Raw genomic sequence first — 20,277 nt, 5'->3', positions numbered from 1 at the left:
CCTTTTTTCCATAGTGAAGTAAATTGCTAGTTTTTTTTTTTTTTTTCTTTTCATTTTTCTGGGAGGGGAGGGGTGGGGGTTGTTGGTCTACCATTATTTTACATGTTGCCATGGTGATATTTGGTTTTCTGTGTCTATGTGTTTCCATCGGATTTGGGGTCAATCATGTATATAAAACAATAATGTGTTATTTTCTTGAATATTTGGTTTTCAAATAAAAGTTTCGTGTACCTTTAAAATAGACTGAAAATTCCACAACGGGTCATAATTTTGGGTACCACATGAATGATTTTTACTAATAAGCAAATGATTGAGCCAATAGTTATCCTTAATGATTCCTGGAACTTTTAAATTATATATATATATATATAGATTTTTTTGTTAAATAAATATCAATAATTATATGATCTGATAATAAAATATTAAAGTTTTAATTTTAATGATTATTTGAGTGATTAAGATTTAAATATTGATACTCTTAAATAGAAAAATATTAAAATATTAAAAAATATATAAAAGAAAAAAGAAAAAAATCCCTTTTAAGATGATGGAAAGGTCCCATGTATGAAGCTTCAAGTCTTCTTTGTATATCTTCAGCAGATCATAACCTTTTTTCATTAGTTTTTTACAGCTAATTATATAAAAAAATTGAAATTGGATATCTTTTCTTAATGTTGGGCTTTGGTATACTATAGTATATATAATATAAGAAAGTTGGACCACCCATTATCTAAGCACAGTCCAAGCAATCTCCACCGCAGCTTGTTCCCTACCATTTCAACTCTTGGCTGGGGTCTGCTGTATTTAAAACAAATCATTTGTCAGGGAAAAAAAAAAGAACTTGAAGAAGGGCAGTCATAATTATACCTGAACTTTTGAGATATGCAAGACAAAGAGGTTTGAATTAGTCTGCTTTCAGTTGATAAGAGTGGGGAGATGTAACATTGTATACTAGTATTAATTTTGTAATTATTTTAGGTGGGCGAAGGAAAGGGTTGCGTTGCATTCGTACAATTGAGACTAAAGCTTAATTTTACAAGACTCAGTAGGTTTTTTGGAATATATAAATGGACGCCGACACAGTTTCAAAAGCCAAACAACAGTATTCATTAAATTTAGGACTAATTTTGCATACATGTTGAAAGCAATTTTTGTGTTTAAAAGTTACTTTGACTCAATCTCAACGTTTAACAATAAAAAAAATATGATTTTTTTAGTTTAAAATTTTGATTTTAAAACTTAAATAAAAAAATTCCTTAAAAAATATTTTTGTGATGAAAAAGTACATTTGAGATAAAAAATAAAATAAAATATCCCAATATTTTTTAATATTTTATTATTTTATACATATCTTTTTAGATATTTTAATTACTTACAATATTTTTTTCACAATAATATCAAATACTTAAAATTTCTCATTACACTTTTTTCAATTCAAATTTTCCAACTACAACAATAGTGCTAAATTAGTCAACTTAACTAGTTTTTAGTAGTCATTAATTGCGTATGGTATGGTGTATTTTTTTTTTTTTTAAGTTGGGGGTGAACTAATCTGGAACCCCTTCATCTATAATTTTTTTACTACAATCATACACTTATCTAATTACAATGAAAAATTATGTAAGAATCTACTATTTATAAGTACATACTTTATATAAAATTTTGATTGATCTCACACAATTTTAAATTATGACTGATTAATTATAGTTTAATAATTGTAGATGATATACTCTCGAAGTAATTTGTATGAGTAGATTTATAGTAATTTGAAAATTTTACAAAGTAGTGATATTAGATCGTCAAAAGTGATTAAATTATTATCTTATAAGGTGATCCATATCTTATCCATAAGGATATGAAAATTTTATTACCGAGAAAGATTGATATCCAAATTTATTTTAGAAAAATTTACGTGATAAGACCAAAAAACCGTTTCTTTTCAAAATTTAATTTTAGAAGTAAATCTTCATTAAATATGAACATGTCAATAACTTTAAATTATACTCACCAAAAATAGTTCATACCTTATACTTTCTTAGAATTCTTATTTTATAAATTATTCATTCAATAAAAATTGAAATTGTTTGTTTTTTTTAAATAATTTTATTATTAATTAATAATAAAATTATTTTGAGTCCTTTTATTTCAGTGTGTTTTTTTTTTTTTTACGATAATATTAAAAATAGTGATTTAAGATAAGATGATATTGCAGCAAATTAGTAATTTAAGATTATTAGTGATCAAACCACTTTAAGATCTTATAATCATGGTAATTAAATCATTACAATAATCTTAAAACTAATACCAAATTCTAAACTAAAAGAGGATATATCTATCTACAAATAAACACCATAACAATTAAAATATAAAACCTTAATTTTAAGTTATTTGAAAATTAAATATTTTTTTATGAGATGCTATAGAATTACTTTTTGCTATGTAATTCAAAATTCAATAAATTTTCACATATACCACCAAAAAAATGAATGATTGATCTATTGATCACTATATTTATTTTTTATTTCATGATAAAATTATAGATAAATCTTGGGTACTTGTACATGAACTTGATCAATATTAGTCATATCATTCAAGAAAACTAGCCTCACTTGTTAAACCCAATTAGATTTAGCAAAAATATAAAAATAAAAAAAGGCTTAAGTCAAAAGTAAGCCTAGATATCAGATCAGATATGGTATGAATAATGTGTATTTATAATTATACTATAAGCAAATGAAGAATTTAATTAATTCCTAAAAGGAAAGTAAGTAATGTTTTATAATATAAGAATAGTATGTGGACATGGACAAGATCATAATGTTAGAATGAAGGTGTTAGTTAGGGTTTAAAGATATGTTGTTAGTGGGTTTTATTCCGACCGAATGGACTTTGATGGCCACTTACAAATCGAATCTTTGGCTTTGAAAAAAAAAAAAAAAAAAAGACATTAAACTCAAACACAGAGAGAGAGAGAGAGAGAGAGAGAGAGAGAGTAGGATCAAGTATCAACATCAAAGGCTTCTCTGCTTGTAAAATCCGGCTTAGGACCAGTAACGTTGGCCTACTAATTATTGCCTGACCTGGCCCATTGAAAACCTCTCCATAATTCCATCTTACTCCCATTTCCCTACCGACTCTTTTGGTTTCTTTAATATACCCTGGGATAGTGTAGAGCTAAACCTTTTGAAAATGCACTGCATAGTTTTCTTTTCCTTTCGTGGCTTGCTTCATTGCCGATTGCTTCCTCTCCCACTAACATCATCATCACATATTTTTCCTTTTTTAATATATTTAAGGTTGCAAATAAATGAATCGTGATCACTTAAAATTTAAATTTCATCAACAAACACACGACTGTTAACAATGTTTTTTTTGAATAAAAGAAAATAAGATATTAGTGAAATGACAGACTTTTCTAGTTAAAGGTTAGACCTTTTTGAAGAGTGCTACTTCTCTATTACTCCAGCTAGGTAGCTGTTTGGATTTGGAAGACGATCGAAAATAGTGACCTGGTAGAGATCGTAGCTGCAGCTTACATATGGTCCAGAGATAGTGTGATAGCCACGCGGACGTACAAGTAGCGATGGGGTGCGGCTCTCCCGAGCCTAAGGTACACATGGTGCACATGCAGGCCCGTGGATTTGGACCATCTAAAACTAAATACTAAATAATGATGGATTTACTGCTTTTATTGTTCGTGGTCCTATTATTTATGGCAGTAGTAACCGTCTTATTTCTATTTTTTTCCACCCGCTGGACCATTTTCCATTATTATGATTAAATGCACCATCTCAGAGCTGGTGTGCCCTTACATTGTTATCTTCTTATGTTTTCTTTCTTTTTTATATACACTTAAATTAATCGATTGACCAAGAAGGCATGTTTAGAAAATTAAAGTCATGATTTGGAAATAAAATTCGCTTGTGATATTTTATTCATCATTACCATCTCTCCAGCCTTGTGTTAATTAGAAAGTGGAAAAATGAATACTAGCATTGATGGGGATAATGGGAGTCTGTTGGTTTGAAAAGAGAAAATTGTGATTTGAGAGAAAAGCTGAATTATGGTGACAATCTTAAAACAGAGGTTGAAGATGCCATATATAGTACTAGCTTAAAGGAGAAAGAAAAAATTGAACTCTCATCGTAGCTTAGAGCTTTGATATCATATCAAAAATTAATAATAAACGAAATTCGGATGAAATTAAAAAGGTCGTAATGTTTTTTTCGCTACTCCAGGTAATTATTGCATGAGCTAATTAAAAGTTTAACACTTTACTGATAAATCATTAAACTATTGACAAGAAAAAGGCTTGTACTCATTGTATTGCATTCAGCTATATTTCATAAGATAAGGATTACAAGGTTTAACTGCAAAAGGGTTATTCTTTAATGACTTGTAACTTTGCAATCCTTCAAAGGATTGAGACATCTAGATGTAGGCGAAACAAAGAATCGGCTTTTGATCTAATAAATCTTGCATTTCTTGCAATAAAAAAAATTGCTGCTTGCTTTTAAAGATTTAGGGTTGATCCATGCTAGTAGATGTTCCTCTTCCTCTTTTGTATTGGTTAAAAAAAGGGTCAGGCTAAACTTTCACAATGTCAAGTTGGTGTCAACGCATGTTTAGGATCCTGAGAAGTGTTAAATTAATCAGATCTAGTCTTTCAAGTATATCATTCCACTTTTGCACTTAATCTCCTATTTCCAAGCAAACAACTTCTAAAAATATACTTTTGTAAGCATGTGTTAAATAGTCAACATAAAATTATTTTATTATAAATATCTCGAGAGATGTGACCTATATATAATTTGATTATAAACAACTCAAGACTTAATCAATGTGGTTGATGTCACTCAACATTGCTAAGAAATTCTTAATTAAATTGTCAAAAAAAAAAAAAAGGGAAAGGAAGGGTAATAAATAACAATCTCTGTAGAACAAATAGATATGTATAATATTGTTGTACAAAAATATGATAGGCTGACATGATTTTGGTAATGAAATATATAAATAAAAGTTTCTCTTTTGCTTCTGCATACACTTTATTAAGTAGATGAAAGGGCCAAGACATGCAGGCGCGCGAGTCTGCTTGCAAACTAGAGCAGATCATCACTCGTCAGTACTGAGAAAGTGCGAGAGTTTTGTGATAGACGACTCTCAATCGTTGGCTATCTTTCTATTGACTCTTTTGATCACCAATATTTTATATATACTCTAAAGGGACCACCTCTACTTGCAACTTGTCGTCTTCAATCATTAGACCATGTATCTCTCACTCCACATGTTAAGGGGTTCCCAAAAGTGATAGGATGCAGGGGGAGTGAGTGAGGGAGAGGCTGCACTTTCCTTTTAGCAAATCTCCTTTTTTCTTTGCTGGCATGTGATCTTGCATTTCTTGCTCGTACCCATATAACCAAACCATAGAATTAATAATTAATATGACTTTCAACTTCTTAATACTATCATAAATGATTGAATGTTCCTAGTGTAGTTCCAGCTACTTTAATTAAGATAGAGCAGAAATATTGAAAGGTGTCAAAATCAGTGTATATTTCAACTATCAGTAAGTCGTATCCAGATTATACCTTCTATCTTTTAGCATCGATAACCATTTCGTCGCCACAAATTTTGGCATCGATGTCCAATCATTACTACTTGAGGTTCAATCATTTGAATAATCATCTTCATGATTATTCAAATAATCTTTTTTTTTTTCATTTGAATAAAAAAGGATAAAAGATAGTTGAAGTGTTGAACAACATGCATAATGTGTTACCCAAAGGTATGAAAGAGAGGAGCTCCGACAAAATATTTCAACTCCATCTTCCCAAGCTAATTCCCTCTCTCTCACCAGCTGCAAGTACTTTGAGAAAGACAAGTGAGAGAAAAGGTGGTTCCCTTATCCTTGTTTTTCCATTGCAGATGAAAGTGACTCGGGGACACCATATACATGAATTACAAATTGATTACTTAAAGCCTAAAGGGAAGAGTACTCTCTTGCTCCTATCATCACCCTTTGTAAAGAAAAATTATTTAGTGAAAGTTTGGTCTTCTTTCCTTTATTGTTGGAATCTTTATGTAGGATACTTGTGGAATCTCCTCTTGCTGGCAGAAAAAGCCACAAACAGAGAACAAAACCTTGTAACATTTCGAATTCCATGTTTTAAATTTCTAAAATTTTCAGTTTTTTTTTTTTTTTTTTTTTTTTTTTTCATGAGAATCGGGAATTGGGAATGGGATCCACCAAATTTATGAGTGGCTGGAGAAAGATAAAAAGAAGATTCTCTAAATCTCCATTTCCTAAATTTTGAACTTTTCTTACTTTGATTCCCTTTCAATCTCCCTCGACAAGTTATAAATTTAAGTTGATAATTTTTTTTTCTTCATTTTTTCAAACAAGTAACAGTGTATTTAAAGCGCTTGGAAAATTAGATGAATAACCCAACATTTTAGTCATTCGTGTGGTCTGCTGGATTCCATGTTTTTTTTTTGGGGGGGGGGGGGGGGGGGAGTTGGGGATGGGATCCACAAAATTGATTAGTGGGAGAAAGCTAAAAAAGAGTATCTCCACCTCCATTTCCTAAATTTTAGACTTTTCTTTGATTCCTTTTCAATCTCCCTTGACAATGTATAAACTTAGGTTCTTTTTTTTTTATCCGAACAAGTGACAGCGCGCTTAAAGCACTTGGAAAATTAGATTAACCTGATATTGTAATCACTACCGTCTTCTGTTGACTGTTAATTAATAGAACATTAAATTTTTTATTTTAATTATTAAAATTCAATTTTCAAATAAAAAAACATTTTAACTAGAGATATATCATATAATGTAAGTTATTTTCTCAAATTGAAGTATTTTCAAAAAATATATTGTTTCTTTATATATATATATATATATATCTCAAGCTTTAACATTATTTATATTTCACGTATATCGGTTCTTATCTTTTTTACTTTGTTTACTTGTTTTGCTTTTTAATTTGTTTTGCATTGACACCAAATTCAGAATTTTAATTAAAAGAGAAAACTAAAGCAAAATACAGAATTGTTACTTTATAGAATTTTATGTCAAGTGAAATGCAAGTATCTATATATATATTTTGAAAGTTGTGTTGTTGTTCTTGGCATAGATTTTTGTTTGTTCCTGTGTCATTATTATGACTCTATGATAAGTACATATACCGAATGAAAGAAGTTTCAAGTACAGTTAAGTTGTGAAAATGTTAAACGTACACAATTGTGCTAGGGACAAAATTATTGCTTCAATTCTGATCACATTTCTCCTTGAAGCTCAAAGGCCACGTATCAAAGTCGTAATATATGTTCCTTGGTTTCAATCATATAAAAACAACAACAGGGAAAAAGGTGTCCTAGTTTTCTCCTATATATATCTCTGATGTTTACAGCTTTAACATAGAAAGACAACATATTATTTTTGCTTTCTTAATCATGGACTATAGGAAACAAGTACTTATTACCAAACATCACATCTCATTTCAAGCTTAGCGAAATATATTTACATTAAAAAGAAGTCTAATTTAGACAGCAATGATTGCTTCTTTTTGTTTGCATGTGAATGGTTAGTTGATCTTTAATTTCGCATGGATATTGCAAAATACATATACCAGGAACCATCTTCTTCCCCATAACTTTGACTATTCTTCATTGTTGCAAGATTTCGTATCTTTTAATGTTTTCATTTTTTCTATGATTATCCTTTCATCATTTTTTTTCTCCTTTTCTGGCAACGAATATCCTCTTATATTAATATTTTTGTTCCACGATAGTACTATATAAGGATATGTTGACATGTCCACAGTCATATAATTTATTAATAGAATCTTAAAATTTTAATTTTAATTATCAAAATTCAATTTACACTAAAAAAAGAAACATATGGTGAGGCAAGTACTTAATTTAATTATGGTGAAATTTTTAAATTTATAAGAAGGTTTTTATAATTAATGCATGCCCAATTTAAAATTATTTTAATTATAGAAGAACGAAAAATGTGACCACTAATGTATAAAATAATTATCCTGGAGTCCTAATTCAACCTTGTCAGTAAATAGCTACGAAAAGCAGAAACGTTAAAACAATGAAGTGCTTTTTATCTTTAACAATCCCCAGCCCAGGGCCTGAATCCAAATTTTTATAAGAATGGGTCATGGGCGAAAAAGAAGCCCCCCAGCTTTTTTTGTAAATTCGTCCAGTATGGGCTGATCATTTTTCCGTCAAGTTTTAACTTTTCAACTTGGATGAAAATATGGATGGAACTATTTTATAATGTACGTGGAATGGAACCGGTGATTTCACCATTTTGCTCAACCAAAGTGTTCAATCATCAAAGATTAAATAGGCGACTAAAAATTGCAGTGCAGAGAGTCTTGGCGTAATAATATTATCATAACGGGTACATCCAAAAATTTATCATCATACTTGATTTTAATGAGTCATTATTAATTTTTTTATTTAAATATGATTGATTACCTAATTAAATTTATCTTATTTTAAAAAATAATTTCAAGTTTAATTTAGATATATTTAAAAGGTAAATTCTTATTTACAAAACTAAAATTAAGTTCAATAGTACGGATACATGTAAAAAAAGTTATAGTACCCCATATCGCTCACTCACAGAATGATACTAATTTGATTTCATGTTATCTAAAACCTTAAAATTCTTACCAAATAATTAATTTTTAAAAATTATCTTTAAAATTTCTTCAATATATTGGTAATAATTCAAGAATATCCTCTCACCTCAAGAGTATTCAATGAGACTATTTATCAAGCTTTAAAAAGACTCTGTCATCGGATTTATTTAATTTTTGTAAAAAACTTTTATTTGTAATAATTGACAATTTTATGAAAATTTTGATATTGAAAATCTTTTTTAAATTCTCCAATATGTTGGTAAAATTGAAAAAAAATTTCTCATCTAATATTTTATATAAGATTACTATTTACAATGCTTTTAATGATTTCATCATCGAATATTCAAAATCTAATAATTTATATAAGATTACTATTTACAACGTTTTTAATGATTTCATCATCAAAGATTCAAAATCTAACTTTGTAAAAAAATTCTTTCTTTTCAAAAATATCTTTTAATATGTTGCTAAGATTTTTTACTATAAATTATCCTCTAATATATTAGGAGGATTTTATTATTTTTTTTAAAAATTAATTTTTATTTAAAAATCATAAGATTTTTCAATATATTGATAAAATTGTACCTTAAAAATAAAATTACCTTCCAATATGTTAGTAAAACTTTATTAAAAACTATTTTTTCTCTTGAAATATGTTTTTTATAAAAAATTTATAAAGTTCTCTAATATGTTGATAAAACTTTATTTTAAAAATCAAATTGTCATTCAATATATTGGTAAGGTTTTTTATTTTATTAAAATAATTTATTAAAAATTTGAATATTTTCAATATGTTGGTAAGATTTTTTTTTATTTAAACATTTATTTTAAGAAAATTTAACCCTTCAATATGTTAGTAAGGTTCTTTTTATTTTATTTTAAAAATATTTTTTCTTTTTTATAAATATTTAAAAATAAATAAATACATAAATAGTCAAATAAATAAAATAAACAAATAAACAAATAAATAAATAAATAAACAATTATGATAAAATACAAAGACAACTAGAACTTAAGAAAAAGATAAGTAAAAAATAAATATCAAAGATTAAGCTACAAACAAATGTTAGTCCCCCTTTACTTTTCTTGTTTCTTTACCCTTGTCTTCTTTTTTGTTTCTCTACAAAATAACCTATGGCTTTGCTAGTACCTCTCACCTATGGTGATTGCCTTCTTTTTTTGTTTAAACAAAAATTAAACAGAAACTTAAAATATATATACTCGTAACCTTCGAATATTTGTTACCAAAACATTTTGTTGAATGCCTCCCTCGTGATTTTTTTGATTGATTCTTGATTGTTTCTAATTGATCCTAATGACTTTTTTTTATAGGCCTCTAATCCTGATTACAATAAGAAAATAAATTTTCTTGGTTTGAATCTCCTAATTAACTTCAACTTTTGATTTTTAATCCAAATCCACCTCTCAAACCAATTCCCTTTTATAGTTATTTTTCAATAAATATTCGTAATTCGCAACTGAAATTCAAAAGTTTGCAACTGAAAATTTAAACATTTATAATTTGAAATTAAAAAAAATCTCAACTTAAAGTTCAAAAGTTCATAATAAAATTCAAAAGACTTTCAATTTAAATTTAAAGGCTCGCAAAAAATTCAAGGTTATCCCAAAAGTTCAAAGATTCGCAAATGAATTGAATTCAAATATTTAAAAAAGTTCAAAATTCGCAAAAGATTCAAGATTATAAAAAATTCAAGATTAATAAAAGATTCCAGATTTGCAAGTGATTCAAGACTTGCAAAAAATTCAAGATTTACAAAGATTTAAAGATTCGTAAGAAATTCAAGATTTGCAAAAATTTAAATATTTGTAAAAGTTAAAAAGTTCACTAGTTTCAAGATTCTCAAGAATTCAAAATTCGCAAAATTTAAGATTCAAATATTCGCAAGTGATTCAAAGATTCACAATTGAAACTTTTAAAGATTCAAATCCAAGATTAAGGTTCTCATTCAAAAATCTTAGAAATTCAAATCTAAGATTCAAAGGTTCGCATTCAAAAACTTTTTGAGATTCTCATCAAAGATTCATATTTAAAAAGATTTTCTTAATAGTTTTAAATTTTCATCCTAATAAAACCCCGTGGACAAAGGCTTAACAACTTTGAAAAATACAAAAAAAAGGTTTCTTTTATCAGAAGCTCAACAACTTTGAAAAAAATATATAAAAATGTTTCTCCCAACAAAGGCTCAACAACTTTTGAAAATATATAAAAATCTACTCTCAATAGAGGCTCAATAACTTTTGAAAATAAAAAAGGCTCTTCTAAACAAAAGCTTAATAGTTTTTGTAAATATAAAAAACTTCTCTCAACAGAGACTCAACAACTTTCAAAAAATATAGAATGCTCATTTCAATAGAGGCTTAACAACTTTTGAAATATAAAAAAAAATTCTTATTTGAAAGAGATCAATGGTTCATTCGAATATTCAAATCGAAGATTCAAGATTCTCACCAAAAGGTTCTCGAGATTTACATAATTCTTCTAGATTCGCATCAAGGATTTAAAGATTCATACTTGAAAATATTAGAGATTCACATTCAAGATTCAAAGATTCTTAATTGAAAAGTTCAAATCTAAAATTCAATCTCTCAAGGATTCACATAGAAATTCTCATATTGAAATGAAAAGACTCCTCTAAATAGAGGCTATGAAACTTTAAAAACTGGAAGAGCTCCTTAACCAAGGTTTACCTATTCTTCTCAAAATCATTTTCTTCATCCAAAGGTTTCAAACTTCATTTTTGCAAAGTTTTCCTTATACAAGGATCAAAATATCATCAAAAGGCTTTATTTTTGCAAAATATTTTCTCAATAGAAGATTATTACCTTACTCATTTTTCCAAAAATTTTTACTATTCGAAATCAAAATCTTATCTTTGAAAATTATCCTCTACCAACGATTAAAATCTCATTTTTGGAAAAAACTTATCATCAAGTAAAAATATTTCACATTCTCATTATTTCAAAATCAAAAATCATAACTTCTTACCAAACAAATTACATGACTGTAATGTTTATGAATGCAATGCATGAAAGCAATATTTATGAATACAATGTTTATGAATGCAATACATGAATGCAATGTTAATGAATGTAACTCTAATTATGGTAAAAAAGGTTCTCAAGATCATTCCAGTGTATTTAACTTCTAAGTCTTTCTTTTTCATCTTTTTAGGTGATCATAACTACCCTATGATCTCTTTTTAATCTCATCATTCATAAATTTTCTTTTCAGTTTTTCAATACTAATGATTTTAAAATAATTCACAAATTCTATCAACTGATCCATTACCATTTCCATCATTTGATCAAAACTTACAAACTCCATTAACTAATCCATCACTGTTTTCATCACTTAGTCATCATATCTACAAAACATTTTCTCATGTTTCTTTCACATTTCTCATTTTATTTTCTTTTTCTTTTTGTCATTCTAGATTTCCTTTCAAATGAATGTAAGAATCTTTTATAAACATTATCATTTATTATTTATTATCATATCAATTTTATAACAAATATAATGCAATCATATATTTCTTTAATTGGTTTTAGGGATGCAAAAGTTGGTAAACAATAAGAAAAATAAGAGAAAAATGGGTATTTATTATTGAAAAGAATAAAAAAAAGCTGGTCTGAAAAAAATCAAAGATAAATAAAAGCAAATCATTAAAACTATTGGGTGGGATATCAACATCCAAATAATGGATATTCAAACAATTTTGAATTCTAATTTATAATTTTTTCTTAAAAACTCATTCCATTGAATTTTTAAATCATTGAGTTTATCAAATCTTACCCTAATTCAGTAGAATCTTCAGATGACATTGATTTTTTTAACTCCGATATTTGTACCCAAATAACTTTTCAGGTTTTCAATTTAAGTCTTTTTTTTCACATCTTTCTCATTTTTCTTCATTTTTCTTTTTCATTTCTTTTTCTCATTTTTTCATTATTTTTTTTTTTCATTTTGTTTCACTTTATTCATTATTGACATCCCCATTTAATTTCAAACCAATCCCAAAATGCTGAAACAAATCATGATCTCATTGTCTTATCACAAGCATGCCTTAGTTCAATACTTTACTCTTCAATTCAAGCATTCATATTTGATTAAAATAGAGTTTTAAGGGACGTAACGTAGGTTATGGTAAAGGCTTATGAAAAAAAAGATAAAATAGGCTCAAAATATGTATTTGAAGGGTTATGAACCAAAGGATCATTGCATCATTTGAAGCACATTGATTGCCTCGTTTCTTCACATTTCTTTTTTCTTTTCATTTTTTTCATCTTTTTATTTTTCATATCATTTTTTTTTTCATTAGTTTCTATTCAAAAAGAGTTTATTCATAAAAAGTTTCTTCTACTTTATCCTTCACATTATTTGAGGCATTCACTTTTCTTTTAATAAAAGGGTTTTTTTTTTCAACCTTCATCCTTGAAACCTTTCGGGTTATTTTTTTCTATTTTTTTCAAACAAAATTTTTTTAAAATTTACCTCTCAATATGAAAGGTGATTCTTGGTTAGAGATTTTAAGAAAAAAAATCATAATAGGCTTAAAAGAGGTAGCGGATGGACAAATTTTATTTTTGCAAAAGGTAAAAGAAATATGACCATTTCTCATCTCAAATATGAATGCTTTCTTTGCAGATCATTTATTAAACATAAACTTGCTTGTTGATAGATCACCATAAAAGACCACATGCTTGTGAGACGTCTTTATTTTGCTTTTAATAAATAGTCAAACAATCTTCATAATTTGCTTTTGAACTCTCTTTACACAACTTGCATAACTAATCTTTATAGATCAAGTTTATCAATATGAACAAGTTTCTAAATTGAATCCCATATTATAATCATTATTGCCTGAACATTCATTATTTGAAATATGAGAATGGATATAAGAGAAAATATGGGAAGATAAAAACATATAATGGTGATTCATGAAAGAGGAAATGTTATAAAAATATCCTATTTGCCATTTTTATTAAAATGATAAAAAATAAAATAAAATAAAATCCTAATACATAAAAAAAATCTTAGTGTTATTCTAAAAGAAATCTTAAAATGACAAATAGCTCCAGATATCTCCAACTATCCTTATCATTGTTAAAATTATGCCTTTGTATGGTTAGGCAAAAAGTTTTTATCAATTTTTGGCCCATCTGGCTCATCAAAACTCACAAAGCCTACTCTAATCAAACTTTACACTTTGTGCTTAATAGCAAGACAAGTTTTTATAAAATGACCCGTGTTCTCATTATAATAATCACAAGTGACATTAGCATCATACCATTTTAGATAGGGTGGCTTCAATGGTTTTAGAATAATTAAAGATACTAAGTTATTCTTGACCAGTTTTAGGAATCAATGTAGGTTATGTGAATAACATCAATGCGAACTTTTTGTTGGTTGTTCATAGATCTTCCCAAATCACTCAATTGGCTATTAGGCCTTAAAGTTGGTATAGTGATATGACTAGACCCATATGTAGGTATTTAAAAAGTTAGTTGATAGGTTAGTGAATAAGCTGGTTATGGAATAAGTTGGTAAGGGGCTTACACAATACTATTAATTGTGGGTAGTAAATCGGATGAACAGATGGTAAATATAGAATATAACTTCTGAATTATTATCTCTCAAAATTTATAGCTCGAGCTTTGATTTTTTTTTATTTAGGCATCCCTAATTTCTTTGTCCTAATGGTCTTTTCTTTTTTAAACTTGTCATTTTAATGGTATTTTTAATAATCTCTATTGAGATTACTATGTCAACAAAGTTTTTTGTTACATTTTCTATCAACTTCTTATAGTAAAGTGCCTTCAGAATGCTGACAAACAATATTGTAGTTTCATTTTCAATCAAAGGTGAAGGGATATAGAGGTGGCTGAACTTGGGTAGCTATATCGCTTCACATTTAAGCATATACTTGAATGACTCAGTTGTCTTCTTTTTCATGCTCTGCAAAAAGAGACAATCTAGAGCCAAGTCATGATATGCTAGTATTAAAAAATAAATGCCTTTACCAATTCTGTCCATGAAGTAATATGAGCTCTATTAAGCTAAACATACCATTTAGCAATGAAACTAGTAAGTTTATCTTCGAACACATGCATTAAGAGCTTTTTATCACTAGTATAAGTAGCCATTTTCTAATAGTATATAGTAATAGGAGTCACTAGACACTTAATACTATCATATTTTTCAAACTCTGAGACATTAAACTTTGGTAGGATAACTACATCAGGAACCAAATAAAGTCTGACCTCATTCATGGAGCCATAAAAATTAATTTCCTCAATGGCTCATAACATTTCCTCGAGCATGTTCATCTTTTAATCACCCTTTTAATCCTTCAAAAATTTGACCACTTTTAACTTCTCATTCTCTTTCTCTTTCAAATCATCCAGATTAAGGACTTGGATTAGTTTTTAGGCTTTTTCTTCAAAGATTGGATTAACATAACTTTAGAATTGATTTTGTGTAATAGTAGATTTCATTCCTAGGTAGGTGTATGGATATGCATTAGAAAAATTTGTTTATGTCCCTTGAAAAGACTAGCCTTGATAAGGGCTGAATTCTAAAGAGTACAAATGATCAAAACATCTTACACTGGATGCTCTAATTAATTTGGAGGGTCTTTCACCTTTTTTCTTTATTTAGTTTATTTAGGGCTTTCAAGATTTTATTCAACTCTTTTTCAAGTTTTTTGTGGGCTTTTTTTACCTTGTCAAAACAATTAAAATTTTTTTGTTCCATCTATCTGGCTCAAGCTCTAGTATTGTATTGGTAGTGAGTAGGGTTCTTGGATAAAAGAGATATTTTTAAACCTTATGTACCACAATTAGCATGCACGTATTACTAAATATTTATGCCAAAGTTTTTAACATTAACTTAACTTGTTAAGAATCTTATATGTATGAATGAATAAATACATTAAATGCTTGACATAACAAATTATGATACATAAACACATGAATGTATGAACCACAATGTATGAATATGTAAATGAATGCGATACTAATGTTTGTCATATTATGATACATCGATGAATATATATGTTAATGATACTAGATTAAAATACAATTACAACATACAACAACTTAACAATAAATAAGAGATAAAATAAAGCTAAAAAAGTTCACTTATATGTCTTAACTAAGGTTACATTCTAATGATGATAGACATAGCTCTAACTTAAGGTTGGCTTATTATGTTCTACTACATATAGTTTAGGTTAACTCTAAAGGTTTCCAAATTGTTTCATACATCATTATCTATCACATACTAGTAAGGCACTTTAATCCTCATCCATTATAGGTTACGAATAAAAAAGGTTCAATTTGAGTGAATGTTTTAATAACACAGGTGAAGATATGAAATCTAATGAAAGCATAAGTACTTTACTCTCTCCTATGGAATAAAGCTCAGGTATAGAGTTCATATTATGTGGATACAAGTGAATGACAAAAAGAAATAGATAAAGCATTCAAAAAAAAAATTTAATTTTAACTTAGGCTTTGGATAACACAAGTTTACTGGCCTAACTCTCGACATTCCCAACAAAGTTGTCAAACTATCATAACGTATAGATCTAAAAATCTATCGCTATACTTGACTTTAAAGAGTCATCACTAATCTTTTTTAGTTTAGATGTGATTGATCACCTAACTAAATCTGTCTCATTTTAAAAAGAAGTCTCAAGATTGACTTAGATATCTTTAAAAGGTAGATTCTTATCTATGAAACTAGAACTAAGTTTAAGAGTATGGTTACATTTGAGAAAAGTTATCACACTCCCACATCACTCATCTACATAATAGTACCAGTTTGATTTCATGTTATCCAAAGCCTTAAATTTTACCAAATAATTCGTTATCAAAAATTATCTTTAAAATCACTCTAATCTATTGGTAATAATTCAAGAATATCCTCTCATTTCAAGAGTATTCAATGAGACTATTTGTCATACTTTGAAAAAGCTTCGTCGTTGGATTCATTTAATTTCTGTACAAAACTTTTATTTATGATAATTGACATTTTGGTAAGAATCTTGATATTGAAAATCTTTTCTAAATTCTCTAATATGTTGGTAAAATTTTAAAAAAATTTATTACCTAGGAATTTACATAAAGATTGCTATTTACAACGCTTTTAATGATTATATGATCGGATATTCAAAATCTAACTTTATAAAAAAACTCTTTATTTTCATAAATATCCTTCAATATATTAGTAAGATTTTCTACTATAAATTATCCTCCAATATATTGGTAAGATTTTATGAAAATTATTTCTTTTCTAAAAATTAATTTTTATTTAAAAATCATAAGGTTTTTCAATATGATGATAAAATCGTATCTTAAAAATCAAATTACCTTCCAATATGCTAGTAGGACTTTATCAAAAACTATTTTTTTTCTTGAAATTTGTTTTTTATAAAAAATTAATAAAGTTTTCTAATATGTTGGTAAAACCTTATTTTAAAAATCAAATTGCTTTCTAATATGTTGGTGAGCCTTTTTGTTTTATTAAAATAATTTATTAAAAATTTGAATCTTTCTAATATGTTGGTAAGATTCTTTTTATTTAAACATTTATTTTAAAAAAATTTGAACCTTTCAATATGTTGGTAAGATTCTTTTTATTTTATTTAAAAAATATTTTTCCTCTTTTTTCCTTTTTTTTAATATTTAAAAATAAATAAATACATAAATAGTAAAATAAATAAATAAAATAAAATAAACAAACAAACAAATAAATAAATAGACAATTATGATAAAATACAAAGATAACTAAAACTTAAAAAATAAAAAATAAAAAGTAAATAACAAAGATTGAGCTACAAACAAATATCAGTCCCCTTTTACTTTTCTTGCTTCTTCACCCTCTTGTCTTCTTTCTTATTTCTCTACAAAATAGTTTATGACTTTGCTAGTGCCCTTTACCTATGGTAATTGCCTTCTTTTTTTTTTGTTTAATTATTTCCCTTTTTATTTTTTTAAATAATAATAATAATTATTTCCCTTTTTATTTTTTTAAATAATAATAATAACTCTAAACTAAGTATAATATAAAAAATAAATAAAAAAAATTCAAAGTTTAATCTTAAATATAAATTAACCTCAGGCTAAATGGGGTGTCTAAAAATATGTTTGTTATTTGATTTCTAAGGGAAGTTGGAATTGCTAAATTGTATGATAAAATTAAAATTGAAAGCTTCAAACTCAGCCATATAACTATGTGCTAATTGTGTTTAGGATTGAATGGTTCAAATCAAGCTGGCTCAACTCAAAATCATAATCGATACCAAATCAATATATATTAGCTAGTCCTTGACCCACTCATTATGTGAGTAAAATTATGGATAATTAATTTTATAAATTTAAATAAATATTAAAAAAATACTATATATCTAAAAATATAAAAATAAAATGTACATACAGTTTAGAAATATAAAAAAATATATGTTGAATTATCTATTTAAAATGAAATGATTTAAGAAGTGGTTTTAAATTATATTTTCAAAAAGAGTAAAAGATTTATTACTTTATTTTTGTTATTAAATGAGAAAATTTTTTTATACATTCATCAATCGAATTGACATCACTTTACTTATAATATCAAACTCAAATCATATATAGCTTTTCTTTTAGTATAGATATAAATATGACAAACACAGAGATCTAGAGAAAAACTCAAAGAATGAATGGATTGGAGAAAAATATTAACAAAGCGAATCACAAATAAATTATCATAATAATTAAAAAAAGAAGAAAAAAAGTAGTAACGAAAGTAATTATGACAACTTCAATTCTTGACCTGTTCCAAATTCTCAAAACACAGAGGAAAAAAAAAAAGGTTGATCAGGCTCTCACTGATCGAAATTTTGGTCTTGGATTGACACTTATTGGAGAAGCAGGGGGTTCCAAAAATTCTGTGTACAAGTCCATGAAAAACTTGTCGACGATGTCAATATAGGCAGGGCAAGTAAGGCGAGAATAGTAATGAAGAACCTCTTCAATGTCAAGAACATGATCCACATTGCTCATATCCATAATCTCTAGCTCCTTTAGCTTTTGTGCCATTGACAGACTCTTTGCTTCTCTCTTACCCTTGCCTGAACATGAATCCTCTTTCCTTTTCTCGACCTTGGCATTCCTCGTTTTACACTGATCATTAGTGTCATGATTATCTCTTATTTTTGTTTTAAACAGCGTGAAACTTCCCTTGTTTCCTTCTTTTTGTTTCTTCTGTCTGAGTTGACATTATCTTCTTCTTGTTTCTCTTTTTTGCTTTGCCGTTATCTGACTCCCACCGGTCAGTGAAGTCACTGTAGAAGTTTTCGAGGTCTTGGTAATTACTTGTTTGGGGATACATGTCAACGCAGGCAGTAGCAGTGAATGAATAGGGATTGTAAAGAGAGGTTTTAGGTAGTTTTTGGTAAGGTTCAGCACCAGAGAAGAAAGACTTGAAACTTTGCAACGTTTTTTTGAAAGAACTTTTTGGTGTTGTTAAGGGAATTTCTAAGCAGCATTGGTAACTAACTACTGTTTTAAATTGGATGATATTTTTGTTTGGTTTCTTGTTTACCTGCCAGCAAATTAAGATATTCAAAGTGGGAATTATTTGTATGTTTGGCTTCTTTTCTTTGGTGATGGTGATGAATTTGATCAGATGAAGTTTTCTTTATACAAATAAGGGAGAAGGAGCCACTGAAGGCTGTTAAAATGAAACTTGGGTCTAATTAATTTGGTGTTCCACTTTAATCTTTTATTTCTTTGTCTTCACACGCTCCTTCCTTGTCTTTGTGTTTGGTTCTTTCCTCACGAAATTAAGAGTCCCTACTTGGCCAAGCTGGTGATCAAGTTTTTATGGAAGCTTTGGTGATGTTATTATTATTATTATTATTTCGTCACTTTTTCTTTTGATAGTGGAGTTGGTGTGTAGGCCCTTTAGGAGGAAGGAAGGAGCGGTCGTCGTTGTTGAATCACCTTAGCTAATTTGATTAATTAATTTGGTCCTAGTATTTTTATGTGCGAAATGGTAAAAGATTATACAAAATAGTTATTTCAAATTAACATATAACATTTTTCATTTTGTTAGGCTCATGTATTATTTAAGAGATGCTATTTTGTAAATTTGAAGCTTAAAATTTAAGATTTATTTTTTATTTTTATAAGAAGAGTTTTTCTATACCAAAAAAGCTGACATTGAAAAAATTGTAAATAATTAGCTAAGGGATCAGTAAAATTAATTTTATTTTATGTTTTAAATATTTTTATACTGTACATATTTTGTAATCCAACATTTTAAATATATAATGACAAGGATTGAGTAAAATTGTGGCCGAGCGGACGAAATAATCAAAAGAGGAAGGGTTGTAGTTTTCCAATCAAATTTTGGTATGCCACTTTTAATCATTGAGATGTTTCCATTGATTGATTTGTTAAACCTAGCTTCCTGATTTGATTGAGTGATCTCAATCATTTAGACTTAGATGATGCAGCAGAATTAATTGTAGAGAAATAAATAGTAGAAGATAAAATCAAAAGCAACACGTGAATCACGGAGCCAGCTGGACTTCCACCATTTATAGAC

General features: G+C 27.6%; 1 pseudogene; it reads right to left on the bottom strand.

Moving 5' to 3' along the window:
- Positions 1 to 18,171: 18,171 nt before the first annotated feature.
- Positions 18,172 to 19,556, bottom strand: LOC149518619 (uncharacterized; annotated as a pseudogene).
- Between the last annotated feature and the right edge of the window lie 721 nt (positions 19,557 to 20,277).

The sequence above is a fragment of the Durio zibethinus genome, chromosome 6 (assembly GCF_047325235.1).
Source record: "Durio zibethinus cultivar Kanyao isolate XHJ-2024 chromosome 6, ASM4732523v1, whole genome shotgun sequence".
In the NCBI taxonomy this organism is placed as follows: domain Eukaryota; kingdom Viridiplantae; phylum Streptophyta; class Magnoliopsida; order Malvales; family Malvaceae; genus Durio; species Durio zibethinus.
Note: the sequence above shows the minus strand (reverse complement) of the source record. Positions and strands in the feature narration are given on the sequence as shown.